Genomic DNA, 8,026 nt, shown 5'->3' with positions numbered 1-8,026 from the left:
CGCCGCCCACCAGCCGGTCGCCACCAAGGACAATGGCGACGACGTCAAGCTCCACAAGTCGGCGTCGGCGAAGGAGAAGGCCCCTAAGGAGCGGGGCGGCAAGGCCGGTTTGGCCGCGCTCGTCGTCAAGGACGGCGACGAGGCTGCGTCCACCGTGATCGGCGCCAAGGTCGTCGGGGAGAAGAAAGAGGGGGAGAGCAAGCAGGACGGTAAGAAGGGAGCAGTCGCCGTCCCCGACGACAAGGGGAAGGGGACGGCGACCGAGGAGGCTGCCGGGCCGAAGAAAGACGAGGGCGTCAGGGACAAGGAGGTTGTCGCCGATCGGGACGACGGTGTGGCATCCACCAGCGAGAGCGTCATCGTCGTCGAGGAGATGAGGAATGGCCAGCCTGTCGAGGTGTCGATCGCGCCTACCGTCGAGGCGGGAAGAGACCGTCGGCGGGGCGAGAATGAGGAAGGGTGGTCGGCCGAGGCGATTGAAGACGAGGCGGCAACGTCGAACGAGAAGGACATCGAGGAGATCAACGTGGAGGATGACGGTAGTGTCGCCATCCCGGATGCCCCCGTGGGCGTAGTCACCATGGAGGATGACAGTATCATCTCGGCCGATGCTCCGGCGATAGAGAAGGACGAGATTGGCACGTTTGTGCCTGCTCCGGTGGCCAACGAAGATGCCGGTGCCACCTTCCTGGCTGCCCCGGTGGCCGGTGATGATGGCAGTGCTTCCTTCGTTGCTGCACCGGCGGCCAAGGAGGACGAACTTGTATCCATCGCGTCTGCTCCGTTGGCGGGGGAGATTGAGGGTATCACCATGTCGGTTGCTCCGGTTGCCGACGAGATTGATGTTGCCACCTTCCCGGCCGCTCCGGTGGCCAAGGAGGAGGAAAGTGAAACTGCCGCCTTGGTGGATGCTCCGGTCGCCGAGGAGGTTAACGTCGCCGCCTTCCCATCCGCTCCGGTGGCCAAGGAGCAGGAAACTGAAACTGCCGCCCTCGTTAATGCTCCGGCCGCCGAGGAGGTTGGCGTTGCCTCCTTCCCGGCCGCTTCGGTGACCAAGGAGCAAGGAAGTGAAACTGCCGCCCTCGTGGATGCTCCGGTCGCCGAGGAGGTTGGCGTTGCCGCCCTCCCGGCCGCTCCGGTGGCCAAGGAGCAGGAAAGTGAAACTGCCGCCCTGGTGGATCCTCCGGTCGCCGAGCAGGTTGACGTTGCCTCCTTCCCGGCCGCTCCGGTGACCAAGGAGCAGCAAAGTGAAACTGCCGCCTTGGTGGATGCGCCGGTCGCCAAGGATGAGCAAACTGTAACTGCCGCCTTGGTGGACGCCCCGGTGGCCAAGGCAGATGGAAGTGCAGCCACCGCCGAGGCTGCGCCGGTGGTCACGCGGGAGCAAGAAGAAGATGCCGTCACCGTAGACGCCCCTGCCCCGACGACGGCCAACGAGGACGAAATTGCCACCGGGGCGGCTGCTCCTGCAACCAACGTGGACGAGAGCCCCGCATTCCCCACCAAGCCGGTGCCGGAGGTGGAGGTGCCAGAGGCGGCAGAGCAACCCACGCCTTCCTTGAACAACGACGATCTGATAAGCGAGCCAGAGCTGCCGGAGCCTACTGTCGTCAAAGAGGCCGCAGTCGAAGCCAATGATGAGACCGAGCAAACTAAGGAGGCAACGGCGACGGAGGAGGTGGTCACCGTCGAGGAGGTCGACGTCGTGCCGCAAGAGGTCGAGAGCGTCTCCCGGGAGCCGGAACAGGAGGAGACATCCGCGGCCACTTTGAGAGACGATGATGGTACGTAGGTTCAATTTCTTCATTTGCTATCCATGTCATTGCACATTTGCATCTTCAAGATTTCTTTGTTTCTTCTCACAGTTTATAACGTTTCGATTTGATCTGTGGTTACCGTTTGCAGGGGAATCGGACGGAAAAAAAGGCACTGATGTGAAGGAGGCCGCAATAAGGACAGAGGAAAAGGGAGGGGAGGATAAGCTGACCGTCGAGGAAGAGAACAAGAACCAGCCGTCGCTCCGGTCGAGTCATCTTCTAGTTGAAATTGAGATGTGAGATCGTGCATGCCAACTCGGATGTATTGGTGCGTGTATGAACCACTGAATGTACAGTTTGCTCTCTTCCTTTTTCTTTTTCAGCCAAAAGGATCCTTCCCCAATGTAAAAAGCTTTGCGCATCGACGCATTCGTAGAAACAAATTATGTACACGCGGGAATGGTTGGCTAGATCTACATCCAACAACAGTTAAGCTAGGTACCATCACATGCTTTTGGGCATGTGTTTCCCTGTATGGTGGGGCGACCAGTGTTTCCCTGTATGGTGGGGCGACCAGTGTTTCCATTGCACCGCCGCCACCCCCAACCCCCTATTTGTTGTCGCCACCAGAGGCAGCCGCCGAGCAACCTTACCCATCCATCGAGGAGGGTGCCAGTGAGGCCTCAGATGCTTCGTCATTCGAGCGGAGGGCCTCTGGTGTGCCAGCACGGTGGCCTTGGGTGGTGGGGTACCAAGGGCGGCCGCGGTTGCTGGCCAAAGTTCTCGGCCACGTGGGCAGCGAGGCATCGACGCAAGAGGTTCATTCCCGGGGGTTACAGCGTTTGGCCCCGGTTGCTTGGATCTGAAGCTCGGCGCCCTCCCTCCGCCTCTAGTCCCTTCCCCACCGAATCCACACTAGTAGAAAAAGGGGCTAATGTTCAGCTCATTAGTCCAGGTTTGTAAATGAACCGACACTAATGTGACTATTAGTGCCGGTTGCAACGGCTAGGCGGGCGGCGCTCATTAGTCCCGGTTCGTGGCGAACCTCTATTGCCGGTTCGTGCCACATACCGGGACTAAAGAAGTGGTGACAGGCTGGGGCCCCACCAACACCTTTAGTCTCGGTTCGTATAACCAACCATGACTAAAGATCATCCTATATATACCCTTCGTCGAGCCCGAACTCTTTGTTATTCCCTTTTCCTCTCCTCTCTGTTTTGTTCCTCTCCTCTCGAGCTCATCCTCCATTTTTGCCAAAATTTGTCAAGATTTGAAGGCACCCCATCCATCTAAGTGATCACAAAGGTTAGCAACTTTGTCCTTTCATCTTTCATTGCTAGATTAGCTATTGCAATGCTCTATAAGTATAGTGATTTGTGGGTTTTAGTTTGGGAGGAATCATATGTGGTAGTTTATTTAATTTATATGCAATTTGAGCTCAAAATAACTCTTAGTTTGCATATGTAGGTGTGGTTTACTTAGTGCCTTCCCGTCTCCGTCCTAACCACTGTCGATCGCCCGCACCGTCCCGTTGCCGACACCACCTTGTGGTTAGCCTCTTGCTCTTATCCTTCTTATGTAAAAAAAAAATCATGTTTGTGTGATTTAGATATATAGTTACTTGTATAATTTTCTTACCCGTACATTGTATGTTATACATAGTGCGATGGTTTTGATATCCGTCCCCATCGGTCCTCGTCCGGTTTATGATTCGGATGTGGTATATTCTCTTTTATAACTATTTGTTGCATTTCTTGTTTATGACAAATCATGCCCATCAAGTTGACATAGATATTTTTATCTAGGAAGTATGTGAACCGGAAATTCCAACCGACCCTCTTGTCGAGAGGTTAAATTTAGTTGAAAAAGAAAACGATTGCTTGAAGAAAAAATTGAAAATAATTGAGGAGGAGAAGATGAAATTGGAGTTGCATGTTGCCGATGTCGTCGATGATCACAAGATCAAGATGAAGAAAATGCGCTTGAAGATTAGAAAGATTAGAAAATATGCCATTGATAGTGAGGCTTGGTATCATTATGCTGTTGGATCAATTGTTACCTTAGTTGCGATCTTGATCGCATTTATTGTTGCATTTAAATGCTTTAGCTAGAGAGTTTGTATGTTGTTTTATGAGAATAAGTGTGTATGAACTTTATGTATGAACTTGATGTATGAACTTGTATTAATTTGGTCTTTTCGGTGATGTGTAATGAAGATGAGCCGGCAATGAATGTACGATGACCGATGCTCTCCTCAGTTCATTAATGGCGTGCGTACTATTATGCTTGCGGCTGAGGCAAACAAGCGAGCGGATGGTTTTATGTCTTGTCCATGTGCTGACTGTAAGAATGATCACAATTAGTCTAACTCAAGAACCGTTCACTGCCACCTATTTGAGTCCGGTTTCATGTCCCACTATAATGTTTGGACCAAGCATGGAGAAAGAGGGTTATGATGGAAGACAATGAAGAAGAAGAGGACGACGACAACTATCCTGGCCATGGGTTCCCTGAATACGATGGTACAACAGTGGGGGAAGAAGTTGAGCTGACAATGCGGGAAGAAGCTGAAGAAGAGGCATCAGATGAGCCCATTGATGATCTAGGTCGGGCCATTGTCGATGCAAAGAGAAACTGCGCAAGTGAAAAGGAGAGGCTGAAGTTGCAGCGCATGTTAGAGGATCACAAGAAATTATTGTACCCAAATTGCGAAGCTGACAAGAAAAAGCTGGGCACCACACTGGAATTGCTGCAATGGAAGGCAGAGAATGGTGTATCTGACAAGGGATTTGGAAACTTGCTGATAATATTAAAGAATATGCTTCCAAAGGACAACGAATTGCCCGGGAGTACGTACGAAGCAAAGAAGGCTGCCTGCCCTCTAGGATTAGAGGTGCAGAAGATACATGCATGCCCTAATGACTTCATCCTCTACATCGGTGAGTATGAGGATTTGAACGCGTGCTCGGTATGCGGTGCATTGCGCTATAAGATCAGCCGCGATGGCCCTATTGATGTCGAGGGTGAGCGCTCCAGGAAGAAGATTCCTGCCAAGGTGATGTGGTATGCTCCTATAATACCACAGTTGAAACGTTTGTTCCAAAACAAAGAACATGCCAAATTGATGCAATGGCACAAAGAAGACCGTAAGAAAGACAAGAAGTTGAGAGTACACGCTGACGGGTCGCAGTGGAGAAAAATTGAGAGGAAATGGGGGGACTTTGCAGGTGGCGCAACGAACATATGGTTTGGTATAAGCGCGGATGGCATTAATCCTTTTGGGGAGCAGAGGAACAATCATAGCACCTGGCCTGTGACTCTATGTATGTATAACTTTCCTCCTTGGTTGTGCATGAAGTGGAAGTTCATTATGATGCCAGTGCTCATCCAAGGCCCTAAGCATCCTGGCAACGACATTGATGTGTACCTAAGACCATTAGTTGAAGAACTCTTACAGCTGTGGAATGAAAAAGGTGTACGTGCGTGGGATCAGCTCGATCAAGAAAATTTTGACCTACATGCGTTGCTGTTTGTGACCATTAATGATTGGCCCGCTCTTAGTAACCTTTCAAGATAGACAAACAAGGGATACCGTGCATGCACGCATTGTTTGGATGATACCGACAATATATATTTGGATAATTGTAAGAAGAATGTGTACCTTGGACATCGTCGATTTCTTCCGAGCAGGCATCCCGTAAGAAAGAAAGGCAAGCATTTCAAAGGTGAGGCAGATCACCAGACGAAGCCTCGCCACCGTACTGGTGATGATGTACATGATATGGTCAAGGATTTGAAGGTAATTTTTGGAAAGGGTCCTAGCGGACAATCTGTTTCGAATGAAGCCGACGGACGTGCACCCATGTGGAAGAAGACGCGCACCCTGCTCAGTATGAAGGTCCCGTCTGGCTTCTTGTCGAATATAAAGGGAATAATAAATATAGCAGAGAAAAAGTTCTAGAACCTAAAGTCTCATGACTGCCACGTGATTATGACGCAACTACTTCCGGTTGCATTGAGGTGGCTTCTACCGGAAATCGTTCGATTAGCCATTGTGAAGCTATGTGCATTCCTCAATGTAATATCTCAGAAGGTAATCGATCCAGAAATCATACCAAGGTTAGAGAATAATTTGGTGCAATGTCTTATCAGTTTTGAGTTGGTGTTCCCACCATCCTTCTTCAGCATCAGGACACACATCCTAGTTCATCTATGCGAAGAGATTAAAGTTTGGGGTCCTGTATTTCTACACAATATGTTCCCCTTTGAGAGGTTCATGGGAGTATTAAAGAAATATGTTCATAACTGTGCTAGGACATAAGGAAGCATCTCTAAGGGTCATGAAAATGAGGAGGTCATTGAGTTTTGTATTGAATTTATTCCTGACCTTAAGCCAATTGGTGTTCCTGAATCACGGCATAAGGACAGACTGGGTGGAAACGACATGCTAGGACCGAAACAAATAATATGTATGGATGGGCATTCTCCCACTCAAGCACACTACACAGTTCTACAAAATTCTACCTTGGTGGCTCCGTATATGGAGGAACACAATAATATTCTACGCTCCAAACACCCGGAGCAGTCTGACGACTGGATTACACGTGAACAAACGAGGACTTTTGCCAGTTGGTTGCAGACACTTGCCATGCATGACGATGCTGTTGAAGATGACCTGTACTTGTTGTCCCAGTTACCATCTTTGAATATAATGACTTTCAAAGGGTATGAGATAAATAGGAATACATTTTACACGATCACCCAAGATAAAAAGAGCACCGACCAGAACAGTGGTGTCCGCTTTGATGCAGCAACCAAGAGGGGAAAGGAAATTTATTATGGTTACATAGAGGAGATATGGGAACTTGACTCTGGACGTGGTTTGAAGGTCCCTTTGTTTCGGTGCAAATGGGTCAATCTGACATGAGGCGGGGTAACAGAAGACCCGCAGTACGGAATGACAACAGTGGATCTCAACAATCTTGCGTACGTAGACAAACCATTCGTCCTAGCCAATGATGTGGCGCAGGTTTTCTATGTGAAGGACATGTCTACCAAGCCGAGAAAAAGAAAATATAAGGAAGCGAATACATCATATGATGAGCCAAAGCGCCACATAGTTCTTTCAGGAAAAAGAAACATCGTGGGAGTGGATGATAAGACAGACATGTCAGAAGATTATGAAAAGTTTCATGAAATTGCTCCCTTCACAGTGAATATTGACCTGAGCATCCAGTTAAATGATGAAGATTGTCCGTGGTTATGACGCAAAGGGACACACGTGAAGAAAAGTTTCACACCCAAAGATCCCAATCTGGATGTGTCCGGCTTCACTGTCATCACTTTCTTCTCTAGTGTGTTTCCGGACTTATATATATGGAAAGTCCCACTTTGGACAAACCGTAGGGAATCTTTGTAATAGGTAGGGTGATTATGTGTTTCGGCATTTGAAACGTGTACTTTTGTGCTTCAGACAAACATGTACCTTTCTAACTTCATTTGCTATTTTCAGCTTATTTACCAATTTTTTTGAGCTAAATGACCCTGAAATTGAAAAGCACTACAAAATGAACTCTGAAAAGGTTGAAAGTTGGCATGGTATCATCGTTTCACCCAGATAGCATGTGCTAAAAAGTTGAGAGGGTTACGACAAAAACAGGATGCAGTTCGTGTACAAAATGGACAATCTCTTTCGAAGTATCATGGTTTCAGACGAAAACTCATCTGTTACAAAGGCATTTCATTTTTTAAACTTATTTCCAACTTCAGACTTTTTGTGCGTTTAGTATGCACCATTCAAAGCCACATCATTATGTTTTCAACCCTTTCTGACTTCATTTGCTATTTTTCATGCATTTACTGAATTTTTTGAGCTAAATGACCCTGAAATTGAAAAGCACTACAAATGAACTCTGAAAAGGTTGAAAGTTGGCATGGTATCACCATTTCACCCACATAGCATGTGCTAAAAAGTTGAGAGGGTTACAGCAAAAACAGGATGCACTTCATGTACAAAATGGACGATCTCTTTCGAAGTATCAGAGTTTCGGACAAAAGCTCATCTGTTACAAAGGCATTGCATTTTTTTAAACTTATTTCAACTCTAGACTTTTTGTGCGTTTAGTATGCATTATTCAAAGCCACGTCATCAATTTTCAACCCTTTCTGACTTCATTTGCTATTTTTCATGCATTTACTGATTTTTTTGAACTAAATGACCCTGAAATTGAAAAGTACTACAAATGAACCCTGAAAAGGTTGAAAGTTGG

The 8,026-nt window shown here is 48.1% G+C and overlaps 1 pseudogene; it reads left to right on the top strand.

The window, feature by feature from the left end:
* Window positions 1-373: 373 nt before the first annotated feature.
* Window positions 374-2,044, top strand: LOC125549149 (annotated as a pseudogene).
* The last annotated feature ends 5,982 nt before the right edge of the window (window positions 2,045-8,026 follow it).

Source organism: Triticum urartu, chromosome 3, assembly GCF_003073215.2.
Source record: "Triticum urartu cultivar G1812 chromosome 3, Tu2.1, whole genome shotgun sequence".
In the NCBI taxonomy this organism is placed as follows: domain Eukaryota; kingdom Viridiplantae; phylum Streptophyta; class Magnoliopsida; order Poales; family Poaceae; genus Triticum; species Triticum urartu.
The sequence above is the reverse complement of the archived record's forward strand: the minus strand, read 5'-3'. Positions and strand labels throughout refer to the sequence as shown.